Genomic DNA, 14,457 nt, shown 5'->3' on the forward strand with positions numbered 1-14,457 from the left:
CTGGTCGACAGTCCACCATTGATGGGGTCCTTAGAGCAGGACATGCCCCGCGAGGTGTTCCCCCATGAAGTGTTTATCTTATAATTGCAGAGGGCTGGCTAGTTCCTCCAAGAAACTAGCCATGAAACGTCTCATTGAGACTGAACCCATCGATATCATTATGCTACAAGAGACTCTTTGCTCGGCCGATCAAATCTCCCACTCCATGCAATCATTGACCCCGGGATGGTCCTATGTTGCCCTCGATGCAGCTGGTCGATCCGGCGGTCTGGCCATTGGAGTTAACCCTCGTACCATAAAGGTTGATGCAACTTGGGGGGGCCCGGTTATCTGGGCCTGGACATTTTCACTGCAGATCTGGGCATGAATCTCCGGATTGTGAATGTATACGCCCCTTGTTATCAAAGAGAACAATTTTGGCAGAGACTCCTACATCTCACTCTCATGGATGAGGACCGGACTGTAATCGGCGGAGATCTAAATTTTTCTTTAGGCTTCAGGGAGTCATGGGGATCGGCGGCACAAATCGACACTATCACAGATTATATGACAAATCTGTTAGAGCAGACAAATTTTGTGGATGTCCCCATGCATAAACTTCTTCCTACCTGGAGGAACAGGACAAATTCATCATGAAGGATGCGCTCCTTCATCGGTTGCATCATTACAAGCAATGGGTGGGTACGGGAGGCATTTCGGATCACGCGCCTATATATCTGGAAATTCAGGGGCCTTTTAAGAAGCCAAAAGCCCCTTTCAAATTCAATCACACCTGGCTGAAGGACCCGTCATACATCAAGATGATCTCTGAATATTGGAATACTCATCCCATTAATGGAGCAGAATCACTTGCAAAAGGGTTCTGCAGAAATCTCTCTGAGATCAAGCACCTCTCCATTAATTGGGCAAAGGATAAGCACGCTCGGGAATCCACACAACTCACCCATATTGAATCAGAGCTGAGCTCACTACTAGATGATCGGGGACTGGGCTTTATCTCCGCAGAGGACAAGGGACGACTGATAGAATTGGAAAACCAGAAGGCTAGCATCCTTAAGGAGCGTGAAGAATCCCTGCGATTGAGGAGTAGAGCTATTTGGTTACAAGCAGGGGATGATAACTCAAAGTTTTTCCACAGCTATGCCAAAGGTCGAAAGGTGTCCAATACCATCTGGAAACTCCCAACTCCGGAGGGAGACATGGCTGACTCCTTCAATAAGCTTGCTCACCTTGGCATCACTCACTTCAGAGATCTCTACAAATGTCCCCGTGTAGCTAATCTACCTGATATTATCAATGTTGCGAGTCACTTTCCGAGATTTGTTGATGAGGATGATGTGGAAGAGCTAAATGCTCCGGTAACTTCTGGGGAGTTAGAAGGTATATTAAAATGGTTCAAAAAAGATAAGAGTCCAGGCCCGGATGGTTGGACCATTGAATTCTATTTGGCATTTTATGAAACCCTGGGGCAGGATCTACTGAATGTTGTGGAAGAGAGCAGAACTTCTGGATCCATCTACCACGCCATCAATTCGACTTTCATTGCTCTCATTCCTAAATCTGACTCCCCATCTTCTTTCGATGATTACAGGCCTATCTCATTGTGCAATTGCCTTTACAAGATCATTTCCAAGACCATTGCCAACCGTCTCAGACCGATTCTTTCCAGACACATTGCCCCTCAACAATTTGCCTTCCTCGAATCCAGACAGATACATGAAGCCATTGGTTCGGCTCAAGAAGCCATACATTCTATCTGGTCTAAGCATCTAAAGAGCATCATTCTCAAGATTGACCTTTCCAAAGCATTTGATCGTGTCAGCTGGCTATATATCAAAATGCTTCTTATCCATCTGGGATTCCCCCACTCCTACATCACTTGGATTATGGCCTGTATTACTTCCCCTTCCTTCAGTATTCTCATTAATGGCTCGGCCTCACCCTTTTTTCACTCTGAAAGGGGACTGAGACAAGGCTGCCCACTGTCTCCCCTGCTCTTTCTGATTGTCATGGAAGGTCTTAGTCGGCTCATAGCCTCTGCAAAAAGGAATGGTGATATCAGTGGTCTCCGGATCTCAGATGTCTGCTCTCTCACTCATCTTCTATTTGTGGACGATGTACTCATTCTGCTGGATGGCAGCATACGAGATTCCAGATCCTTTTCAAAGATCCTTCTTCTCTTTTCCTCTGCTACAGGTATGCTTGCTAATCATTCTAAATCTACTATCACTTGCACTCGCACATCGGTACAGGAATCACATTTTGCTCAGCAGGCTTTTCCCTACAGCATACACCCCTTGGATAGGGGCCTCAAATATTTGGGGTACTGGCTAAAACCTACTTGTCAAAGAATTGCTGATTGGGTTTGGCTGGTTTCAAAGTTGGAGAAGAGACTCACTGTATGGAGCTTTAGATACTTATCTAGGGCAGGCAGACTGGTGCTCATCAAATCTGTCTTGGAGGCCACTCCGGTATTCTGGATGGCCCTTGCATGGATCCCGCGGAACATTCTAGGACGATTAAAACAACTCTGTAACCGATACCTCTGGAATGGCAATCAGGACAAAAGATTGTTCGCCTGGATCAGCTGGCAAAAGATAACCCTACCTAAGAAATGGGGCGGATGGGGACTAAAGGACCTTCCCCTCTTCGCTCAAGCACTTTCTGCAAAAATGGGCTGGTCACTGATGACAAGTCAGAACCTTTGGGCACAAGTATCCTTCCATAAATACATTTGGCCTCAGAGTTTATTGGATTGGATCAGACTACCATCTTGGCAAACGACGGGATGTTCGTCGATATGGAAGGCTCTGATACATTCCCTCCCCCTCATTCGTGACAATTTGGTCTGGAGAATTAATGATGGATCGTTGGGTAGGATTGGTCAAGATCCGTGGATAGGAAGTGGGGGCAGACACATACTCAGCAGAGAACTCATCAGGCTCCTTCATGATCGAGGGATCAGGGTATTTGCTCACATCGTTGATCAACAGCGCACAGATATTTATTCACAGGCATGGAAGTCGGCCCTACAACTCGATCTACCTCCACAATGGCATCAGGAGTGGCTCGATTATACTACAGCTTTATCCGAATCACATATCCGAATCAAACAGGGGCCTGACGAATTAGTTTGGTGTATGGCAGATAATGGTATATACTCACCAAAGCCGGGCTACTGTTCCCTCATACAGCATAAAAAACCTGAGTTGACATTGAACTGGTGGCGAGATATTTGGAAGCTTAATGCTCCTCCACGTACCAGACTTTTCTTCTGGTGTGTCCTTAAAGATATTGTTCCCACGGGAGAGCACCTAACCCATAGAGCGATATACGGGCCATCTTGGTGTATCCTGTGCAAAGAGGCATCGGAATCAACTGTACACCTCTTCCTTCATTGCACAGCAACCCGCGCTCTTTGGCAAAACATTTCGACATCTATAGGTTTCGCTGGGACTTGGACCGGGGATGATTTACTAAGTACATGGGAAGATTGGTACCGCAGACATCCGGGATCAAAACTTCTGAACCTCCCCTTAGTGGTCATTTGGCATTTATGGAAGGTCCGCAACAGGTATATCTTTGAGAACATGGCTGTGTGTTGGCCTCGCACGGAAGCCAGCATTATTTCCTCATACCTTGAACTGCCCGACCCTACTCCCCCTAGGGTGAGGCGTATTCAACCACCCCCCATTATAGACAAAACAGTCCCTTGGGCCTTTTTCGATGGGGCAGCGAATCAAAATGGCTGTGGGGGGGCTTCGTTCTACATATAAATGAACACCACAGATTCAAAGTAAAGCTGGGGCTCGGTGTGGGCTCGAACAATTTTGCGGAACTCATGACCCTTCGCCACTTATTACATTTCTCTCTGGGACATCAGTGTTTAAATCTTAATATATTTGGGGACTCAAAGATTGTTGTAAACTGGTTCAATCAATCTACAATATGTCACATTCACACACTCAGCAACATATTGTATGAAACTCAAACTTTCAAGGCAGCATTTAACCATATTTCTTGTATCCACATATACAGGGAATATAACTGCAGCGCTGATCAATTATCCAAGGAGGCCGCGCTACTACCCAGAGGAGAATGGTTAATATTGGAGCAGCGAGGGACTGAGGAATACCGCTATTACCACAGGCCATACATAGATCAGCGATATCAGAGGGACAACAGTCCCTGATCTTAGCAATGATATAAATGATCAAAAACTGATAAATTTTTTTGTCAAACTTTTGATATATATATATAAAGACATTTTGAAAATGGACCCTGCGTGGTCATGTACAGGCGATTAGTAGCAAAGACTGCTAAATAGACTATACAACAGCATTTTTGTTATACAAGACAGATCACCCTGCGTGGTGGATCTTGATGGACAACATCGATCAGCATATGCAAACTGCATTTACAATATGTAATTTTCTCCATCATAATGAAAATTACGGATTTTTCCAGTGGAAAAAAACTGTAAGTATACCCGGGAATCAAATACGATATGCGATCTACAATGATGTCTTACAACGATTAGTAATAAAGATCATTCAACTGCAACAAAAATTAAATCATTTAACAATAATCATTTGGGATAAATAGTTAGACATAACGATTGAGAAAACTATATCGCATATAAAATCGTTCATATATTCAAAATGTAATCAAAGCTAACATCATACAGAAGTGAAATAATGCTAAAACTATAATTCAGACTTTCATACATAAAACAATTGAAAGAAGAAGTATTGCTTAATACATAAATAAAACATGATCATAAGATAAAAGTACCATATATGATAAGTCTTGCTCATGTGCTTCAACAATATTGACCCAATTTCAATCAATCCAACACATTCTAAGAGTACAAAAGTGCATTTCAGTAGAGCATGCTAGATATTTAAAAGAAAATAGATCTTGTTCCATTCATTTCATCAAAACCTCCTCAAAAGTACAGAAGTGCAATGTTTTGAAAAGTGTTTTTGATAAAATTTCTGGACCCCTCTCTAAATGCATGAGAGGGGTTTAAATACTAAACTATATGTCTTAAAATAGATTATTACAAAAATAGTTGAGGAGGTTTCAAACAACCTTCCTCGGAATATGCAAAAATAAAACTAAAATAAAAATAAATTAATGACTAACTCCTTTGAACTTGATCTCTAAGGTCGCAAATATCAGTCATGGGCTTGAGTTGAGGCGGTTGGTCGATCGCAGATTTTAACTACCCAGCAAATATGGCATCTGTCAGTGTTGGCACCATCTTTTGTGTAGAGGTTGTTAAACATCTTAGAGTCATCCACTAGTTGTGTGGTTTTACTAGAAATTGCTAGTATGCTTCCCAATTCAACTTGTTTAATTGTTTGATTGCCTCCTCCTTTTCCTGCACTGCCTGTTTCCACTGTTTCTCTAGCTGTTTGGAATTTAGAAGAAACCTTGGTACACACTCCTTGACAAGATTGGCGCCATGAATATTTTCGTTAATGGCTTCTATTATGTTGTTTGTTGTTGTCGTTTCTATCGTTGTTTCCCTTTCCACCTGTTTCAACTGAGAATCCCAATCCGTGAACATAATATCTTTATGAGACTCTTCCAGCTTTGGTAGGTTAGCCTTTCTCCCATCCTCTGATTCTTGCCAGGTGATAAATTTAGAAACCCTTTTGTGGATTTCGTCATACTCAAACCTCATATCAATAACTTGGTTTGTTAATTTATCATTGGTCTCGCAATAAGGATTTATCTACGAGATTTTCTGGCAAAATACTTCCTTTTGTTGCATTAGTAAGGAATTGAGGCTGAGTGCTTCTTTGATGAATTCGTAGATTTGTGGATTGTCTTTAAGTTTATCTATCATGGCTTGTATCTGCAAATCCTTTTCTGCTAAGTTGACTTGATGTTGTATTCTCATTTGTTCGAATTCCTTTTGGAGCCAGGCTACTTGTAATTATGCTTGTTGATTAGATTTTTCTTGGGCTAATTATTGTTCTAGCAGCAAAATTCTTTGTTCCTTTTCCTTGAGCAGCATTTGGACCTCTGTTGCCTTGGAAATAGTTGTTCTGGCATGGGATCCTATGAATTGCGACAACTTCATGAGATTCTCAGATGGGTCGATAGGCGAGTCCTTCCATATGATGTCCATTGGTTCATTTTCCGGAGTCTCAACAGCCATAGCGTCCAATTTTCTTTTCTTCTTTTGTCTCTTGACTACAACGTTTTGGGTAGGACTATAGAATACATCTAGTAGAGGTATTTCCTCAATTCTTAAAACAATTTATGAAGTAGGAGTAGCAGGAATGATTTCAACGTCCTGAGTGCTTGTAGCTCCTTCCCTTGTTGTTTCTGGATTTGACTTATGCTGGGTTTGCTTGGGAGTTTGCATTCCAGATGTTTGCTCAGGGTTTGTATCTGTGTGGAGCTTTTTGTTGAACTATTCCCATTCTTGTTCGAGGTCAATAATTGGAGTTTTACCTGACTGAGTTGAAGTAGAGGCAACCTCTGCTTGTTTCTTTGCTAAGGCTTGCTCGGCCGTCTCCTCTATAGTTCCAGCTGTGTCTTTTTCAAACTCTTTATTTGTGTTTCCTCCCCCATTTTGAGACTATCGCTCTGAGTGCTCTGACTCATGCGTAGATCTCTCTTGGGTTTCTTCTTCAGAGTTTTCTTTAGAGCTGCCCTCCAAGCTTATGCTGGGAGTTGGCTCCCTTATTGGTTCAATCTGTAGTAGGTCTAATGGGACCTTTAATAATCTCTTTTTCTTATACACATGAAAAGCCTTAACATCTTCTAGGGTCAAAAGTAGTGATGCCATATGCAAAACTTGTGAAAATGTTTCTACCTGTAGGAAGAGGTCATTAAAGGCATCCTCTTTGTGGGTGAACTATTTTACTTTTACCATAGTAGTAAATTCCTTAACAGTGCCATTTGGGTTGTACTGCCTTCCCAGAACTGTAGTTAATTTCAGAGACTTAATAACCTTTGCTTCTTTTAATGCATGTCCATAATCGTGTAGTGAAAAAGCACCACATTGTAATGGGAATGTAGGCCAAATGGCCTTCTTTTGCTCTTTCAGTCCTCTGCTTAATCCGCCTTCCCCTGCTGTTTGGTAGGATATTTCTCTGGCCATTAGTTTATCGGGGACATAATATGGGAGGACATGCGGTGAAGCAATGCTCCCAAAAACTCTAATGTAGGTGAATTTTTCTTCCCCAAACCATCTAGCTACTGGCAAGATATCTACTTCGGCCTCTTTAGAAAATCTAGGGGCGGTTCTGTCATACACTTCTCTATGAATGGGTAGCATAACCCCTTGACAGATTTTATAAAAATGGGGGTGGAATTGAGATTCCCACAAAATTTTATGGTACATATGGATGGGAAGCGGGTTCTGTACAGTCCACTTCCATCCCATATTGGGAAATTGAGAACAAAAACAAATTGCATCCATAACAAAAGCACTCATGAAGAAAGGGGGAAATCCTTAAAGAAGAACTTCTGATAAAACTTGAGCTCAGGTCATAGTTGTTGCATTCACTATTGCATCTATTAACGGGAGCCATTCCATGGAAAATTTGGTGCTACCAGGTCTACCGATAACCTACATATCATTGTTGTTGTGAAACTATGAGGGGGAGAAATGGATACCGTTGAGTACATACCAGTTTTATCCCATTTGAGCTTGCCTTCGCTTGATTTCCAGGTCTACGTGACGTCTGATGGGTCCTCATTTTCTTTAGCGAATTGCTCAAGGAACTGTTTGTTGTAGAGCTTTTGCGGCTTAGGTAACTGGTACATTAGTCGTAGGTTTTCTGCTAAGAAAGACCCCATGACCTCTTACCTATGATTCTTGAAGGTTCTGTCTGTGATGTCTACCTCGTCAATTACCCATTTGACCATATCTGTGTATGGTATTATTTTTGGTCTCACAGCTATTCGGTGCAGGAATGAACATGTTGTTTTGAAATAGGAGGCATCAGATGACTCCTGAGCATTTGTCGTGGCCTTTGCTATGAGTGGCATGGGTTGCTCTTCTTCTAACAAGTTGTACATGGCCTCCCATGTCGAAGTTCCTCCATCCTTGCTGCATGTGGTATCAGAGAAAAGCAACACCATTTCTGATTTCTCAGATGCAGTTCCCTTTCCCTTCTTCACCATTGTTTCTAACGATGTTCTTTGCGTAGTTTTCCTGAAATGGAGCAAAACGGAAGTTATCGGATAAACACAAGCGAGAACAACAGTGATAATAAATAATACATTTAACCTTAAAAAGGTGACAAGATAGGAACTTTTATTCAAAACACAGATGAAAAGATATCGTATCACGTTGAGCCACTCTTTAACATAAATGCCATTAAACTCATTAAATAGCCACTAAGGCTTCTTATCATTGCCTTTATTACTCATTAAACTACCGTATCACAAACAGGAAGGAAAAACTTTAAGGTGGTGAGTTTGAACTGCGAGAATGCCGATTTTGTGGTAGCAATAAGATTATCGCAATATCGCAAATCGCACTATCGCAACTTTGGTTGTGCGCTTTCCTAGAGTTCTTTATATTCTATGGGATGCGATATGCGAGATAAGCAGCGTATTCTTTATTGTTTAGAGTGTAGATTGCCCAAATGAGTAATTATTTCATAAAGTGGCTTTTTACTACGTGTCAGACTTAACTTACAATTTATAACATTTCTTCTATCGGGTCCGGGTTTTATCGCACTTCGCAAGCTCGCGTGGTTCATAAGATTGGACTTTTAAGTAAATTGATGTGATGCGATAAGGTTGACTCATTCTATCGCAATATCGCATCTCACATGTTACGACATGCTTTGCGAGTTGCGTCCTTTGTGAATGTCGATATGCAATTGCGATAAGTGCTTCATTTATAGGAAATGCCTTAAGTCTTAGATTTGAATGAAAATTCTAATGATTTCTAAGTTAAATGCGGTGATTCATTCTATCGCAAGTCACAGATTTTGTTTGTTAATTAAATCTTCAACGCACTTGGTCCAGTGGTATGTGAAAGGACGAGAATTGCTAGTCTTAGAGGGTTTTGACTCATATCTTGATTTATTTCTAAAAGTTCGAAAGAAAGCGCCTAAATACTAACTTTTTCTTGGAGGGTTTTTTATAAAGGGTCCCCATTTATTAATTAACATATTAACCATTAGACTAATAAATGGGGAGGTTGTTGAGTAGCACAACAATACCCTAAATTATTGGTCATGTAATATCGAGCCCCCCTATATGTAATGAAAACAACAAGCGGGAGAATGTTGGGTATGGGTTATATATTTTGGGCAATTTTTTGGTCCATTTTTGGTGATTTTTGGCACATGGTTTTTCAATCCATAATTTTCTAATGCCAATTAAGGAATTAAGGTTGTAATGTAATATAAGTCAATGAATTAGAGTTTTGGATGTCGCGAGATCCTATTTATTGTATTGTAAATTATGAAATTACTGTATTGAGAGTTAGAAGTGCAACTCTCAACATTTTGATGGTTTCCCTAGTTAAGGTTTCTAGTGTAAATCTATGAGTATCATGTGTAAATGTAATTGTTTACCTTTTTGTTTAAAAAAATATCTATATGTGCATTGCTTATAGTAAAGGTTTAAAACTTACGATTATAAAAAACTATTCACCTTTCTAGCAAGCCAAACTATGAGTCCCTTTCAAGAATTATGCTTTTAGAATTTCCACTTCCAAATTGAAGTGCACAAATGCTAAGGAATAATAACATATGAAATTTGCAGAGGTGCTCACTTTTGTAGTTAACCATGCATAGAATCAGATCAAATGTTAATAAAATCATTTTCCTAAGTTATTATGGAAACTTTGAGTAAATAACAATCAAGGGAAAAACTCTAAAATTAGAAATACTTTGGGTGGCATGGAGACATTATATACATTTGAGAGGAGAAACAAAAGCTAGGGAAGATGGACCAATATTAGGAAGAAAGAACAAACATCTACAAAAGAAATTTGATAACCAATTGAAACTCATTAAAAGAACCATGGATGGGTTGAAAGAATGTGGAATCAAGTTCATAGAAAACATAAACTACATATTCAATAGAATGGATATCCTTGAAGAACACAATGTTTAGTCCATGGAGGAAATGTGAAAAGATTTGAATGCAAGGATGCATTGTTGGTTGAGGTTCGAGGGGAACTTAGAGAGACAAATAATAAAGAAGGGGAACTTAACATGCCTAAGAGACTTACTATTATCCAAGACGAAAAAACCATGACAAATTAAAGTCTAGTGAGCACGTCACCATATGTCCTTGTTTGGGTTGAAAATTTTTGTCATTTGATAAACAAACCAAAGGACTTGGTTCTAAGTTGTTGAAGTAAACGGAATATGATGGATACAATATAGAAAAGAATGACAAAGTAAGGGAAAATACCATAAAGGTAGATTCTAAACCATCATATGTTGTTCTTGGGTATCTAAGTGGGGTAGTGCGAGAGAAGAATGCTCTAGTGTAGTTCATGACAAAGCATGAAAACCATCTCTATGATAAAGTACAACTCAAAGAGTTTCCAATCCCTCCAAGAAGATAAGCTCTGTAAAAGCTCAGGAGGGAGACTAGCAATCTCAAAAGAAAGAGCAACCAAGCAAAGAGAAATGAAAGAGGAGGTAACAATCCACTCTAAAACCTTATGCATCTCCCAAATGATATAATAGTATTGAAAAATCAACATGGTTGAAATTATAAAATTGAAAGAGGAGTATAATTAGTGCAAGAGTATAGCGACTTGTGAGAAAGAGGGGTGAAGTTAATAAATAACTTGGTAACTCACATAAGACTTTTGAAAGGTCCATCATTATTCAATAATGACAATGTAATTGAAAAGATGAGGTTGCTACAATTTTGATAGATATCTTTTCCCAACAATACGAATATAAGAAGAATATTGAGCCTCGTTATGTAAGAGAATGGCTAACAAATATTGTAGGGAGATAATGATGTAAAAGCAATTATGGGGGGCCCAAAACTCGAGTTAACCAAGATTGGGGATACTTTACAGGAAATTAAAGTCAAGGGAAGTGATGATCCTCTCTAAATTTTTGTCATTCAACAAATATTAATCGGATTTGTATATTTCAAGGCCTTGTCAACACATCAAATCCCTTACCACATGAATGTATATCAGTTGATTCTAAAAATCCTAGATAGTTGCCTACATACAGATATGACAAGTTTGAAAATTGTTCCCCTTTCTTGCCCATTTAATTTGTACGGGAGATGAGAACATGTTCCAAAGAGATAATCCAACCACTATGTGTTAGAGTTCACATAAGTTATAAAATTCATTTTTTTTCCTTATTCTCATTTCAAAGTTCTTCCTCTTTCCTTTCGTTGTTTTTGTAAGTTTCCTTAGTTATTGGAGTTATGTTCCTTAAATAATCAAATCGTATCCTCTCTTTTGTACACATGCTACTCAATCAAGGAGTTGAATAGTAGGTCACCTCTTTCTAAAACAACCCTTCCTTTCACATTCTCATAATACTTTCATGAAAATTTTGACGACCTTGTCCATGGGCCTTTATAAAGTTTGAATAGTATTTGTAAAAAACCTCTAGGAATTTTGTGGAAACTCAATCTTAATCTTATTTCCATGTGCATTTAGGCTTACATGTTTTAAAGAGGAGACATACAATGAAAGCTTTATATTTTGGAAAATATAATATAAACATATGCATTAAATTAACTCATTTTAAGGTGGAATTTGTCCCCTGTTTGTTGTATTTGTACTTTAGTGAAAAATGCATATTCTTGGTTTTCTCCCCAAAAAGTTGAGAGAGTCCTTATCATAATTTTAAGACATGCCATGTCTTTAAATGTTATGATTAGAATTAAATTGTTGTTTCGTCTCAGTTTGCATTTGCTAAACTTATTTAATCAACGCGGTTTAAATATTTTGTATATGAGCTTTACACATTCTGAAGAAATCATTTGGTTTTGATTTCAGTAAATAACATATGCATTTTATCAAAATTTTCTCATTTCAAAGTGTTGTATTAAAACATATTTGTCAACAAAACTACATATTTGTTTCTGGAACATGAATAGTTATGATGTGTTTTAAGAAGAGAATACATAAATATGAGAACATTATATTCAAAAGATAAGAAGTTGTTTAATAAATGTGAACAATTAAGAAGATCAATTCATTTGGTTTTTTAATCCTAGAGGTGATAACGAGTCTATACTAGGATACAAATCCATTTTTATATAGGGTAATGGTAGCCCACAATCTTGGTGGTTGAGGCTTCTCTATAAGTTCAGACGTGTCCAAATAAAAAATCTTCATGTCACGATAATTAAACAATGAAGCCTTCAAATGGGGCATCCTTAAAAAAAAGAAGCTATGAGGGATTGGGTTAGTGTTGTCTCTGCAAAGTTGACTTTAATACAAACTCTCACATTATTATGGTCTATACTTATACTTTGGAATTTTAATAGGAAACAAATCACTTGACTAGTTCAAATAATGGTTAGTAGGGGAACTCCATTGAAGAAACCCTTAGGATCTGGTGTATGAATAAGGACGTTGATAGGTATAAAGCTCTCCCTCTAAACATAGCTCGGAGAATCTGGTTAGCTTGAAACTCTAAACTGTTTGAAGATAAAGATACCATGCCATTTAAATGTGCTATCTAAAGTTTGAACGTCTTGTATACATTTCCTCAATATAAGGAAGGATGCACCTCATAACACTTTATTGAATAAGAAATAAATAAAGATTTTCCATGGGTTTTTTTAATGGAACCTCCCAAGGATCCCCCCAAAAGGCGGGGTTGGGATCTCCCCCACTCAGAATATATCTTTTAAAGTTGGATTAGGCAATGACTCAAATAACTTTTGTGAACTTATGCCTCTGAAATGGTTTTAATGCTAGCTTAGGAAAATTTAATTTCTCAAATCCAAATTTATGGAGACTCTCTACTTGAGATTGAATGGATAAAAGGAAAATTTTGCACAAATTCACACTACAATCTCTAGTTCAAGACATTTTGCTTCTAAAATCAACCTTCTCTCACATGTATTTTATGCATGTTTATAACGACAAGAAGTGTGAAGTAGACATGATATCTAAGGACAAAGTGGTGTTGGAAAATGGGATCTGGAAGATCACCAATAACACTGCAACAAACTCCTTTAAATATATTCATGCTCATTTGTTCTAATTTTCTTTTACTTAGTTTAGAGCTCTATGATCTATGCTTGTCCATAAAAATATATACTAAGTACCTTTTAAAAGATTGGCTAAAGTTTTCAGTGTATAAAGAAGACTACACTTATTTGAAAATTTTGATGAGAACTATATATGATATTTCACTAGTAGAGATTCTAGTCTAGAATGAGAATTTTGGATCTTTAGGTCATGGAATTTTGACTAAAGCTACAAGATTGTAAAGGAAATCTTGAATGCTTTCCCAACATCTACCACTGCAATTTTGTTTTCATAAATAAAATTTGCTAGATCTTTTCATGTGAAAAAAGCATGTATATATATGTGTGAGCGCGCGCGCGCGCGTGTGTGTATATATATATATCCATGGTTTGAAGGATGTTTGTAATTATATAAATAATTTAAAGACGTCTGTCAAGTTAAAAAGAAGTACCAACCTTGGAAAAACAAAGGAAGGAGTTTCCCATGCTCATTAGGAGAATGAGTCACTGGCCTATTTAGTGGCATTGACCTCGAGAGTAAAAACACATCGACACATCCTTAATGTTAGGTACAAGCAATCTCTACTTTTCAAAGAAATCATCCCACCCCAAGATATGTTTTACTCCAAAGAACTTAAAAGTAATAGTTTTCTTATTTATTCAATATATGTTAAATAGTTAACTTAAATCCTTTTCTTATTTGAATGTTAATCTCATTGTTTACAACAAAGAGTGTAAACTTAACACCATAAGTTGCTTGTATTGTGTTATAGGCTAGCAAACATATGCTGCATTTGTGAACTAAGGAAGTGAGTGTTGTGTTGTTGAGGTGAAATATTATTATTGCCCTTGCAATGAGAACACAATAACTATAACATAGAGCTTCTAAAAATAAAAATGCGCACTTGGGATGGTTAATGGGTTGAGGATGTTGACCTTTTAATAGAGATGCTCATGGTACTTTGAATCATGAATGACATTAGCATATTGGAACAAGGCAAAGTTCATCCAATTTATTGTTGAGAAATCTAAGGGCAGCTAGATTAGGTGGTTTCTCTTATTTTGATAACTGCATGTGATGTTATTTTACTTAACTTTGTTATTAACTTCTTCTTTCACTTGATTATTATTGTGTTCTCTATCATAAAAAAAACTACCAAACAATGAAGATCAAAGAGACAAGAGGACACAAAATGTAGGTTGTTATCCAGGGCCAAAACCTCTCCTCTTGAGAGGAAAATCCACAAGAAATCTTCTCTTCTTATAAAATCTTCA

This window comes from Pinus tabuliformis, chromosome 7, assembly GCF_031772625.1.
Source record: "Pinus tabuliformis cultivar Carrire ecotype Pingquan chromosome 7, CPIR1, whole genome shotgun sequence".
Classification (NCBI taxonomy): Eukaryota; Viridiplantae; Streptophyta; class Pinopsida; order Pinales; family Pinaceae; genus Pinus; species Pinus tabuliformis.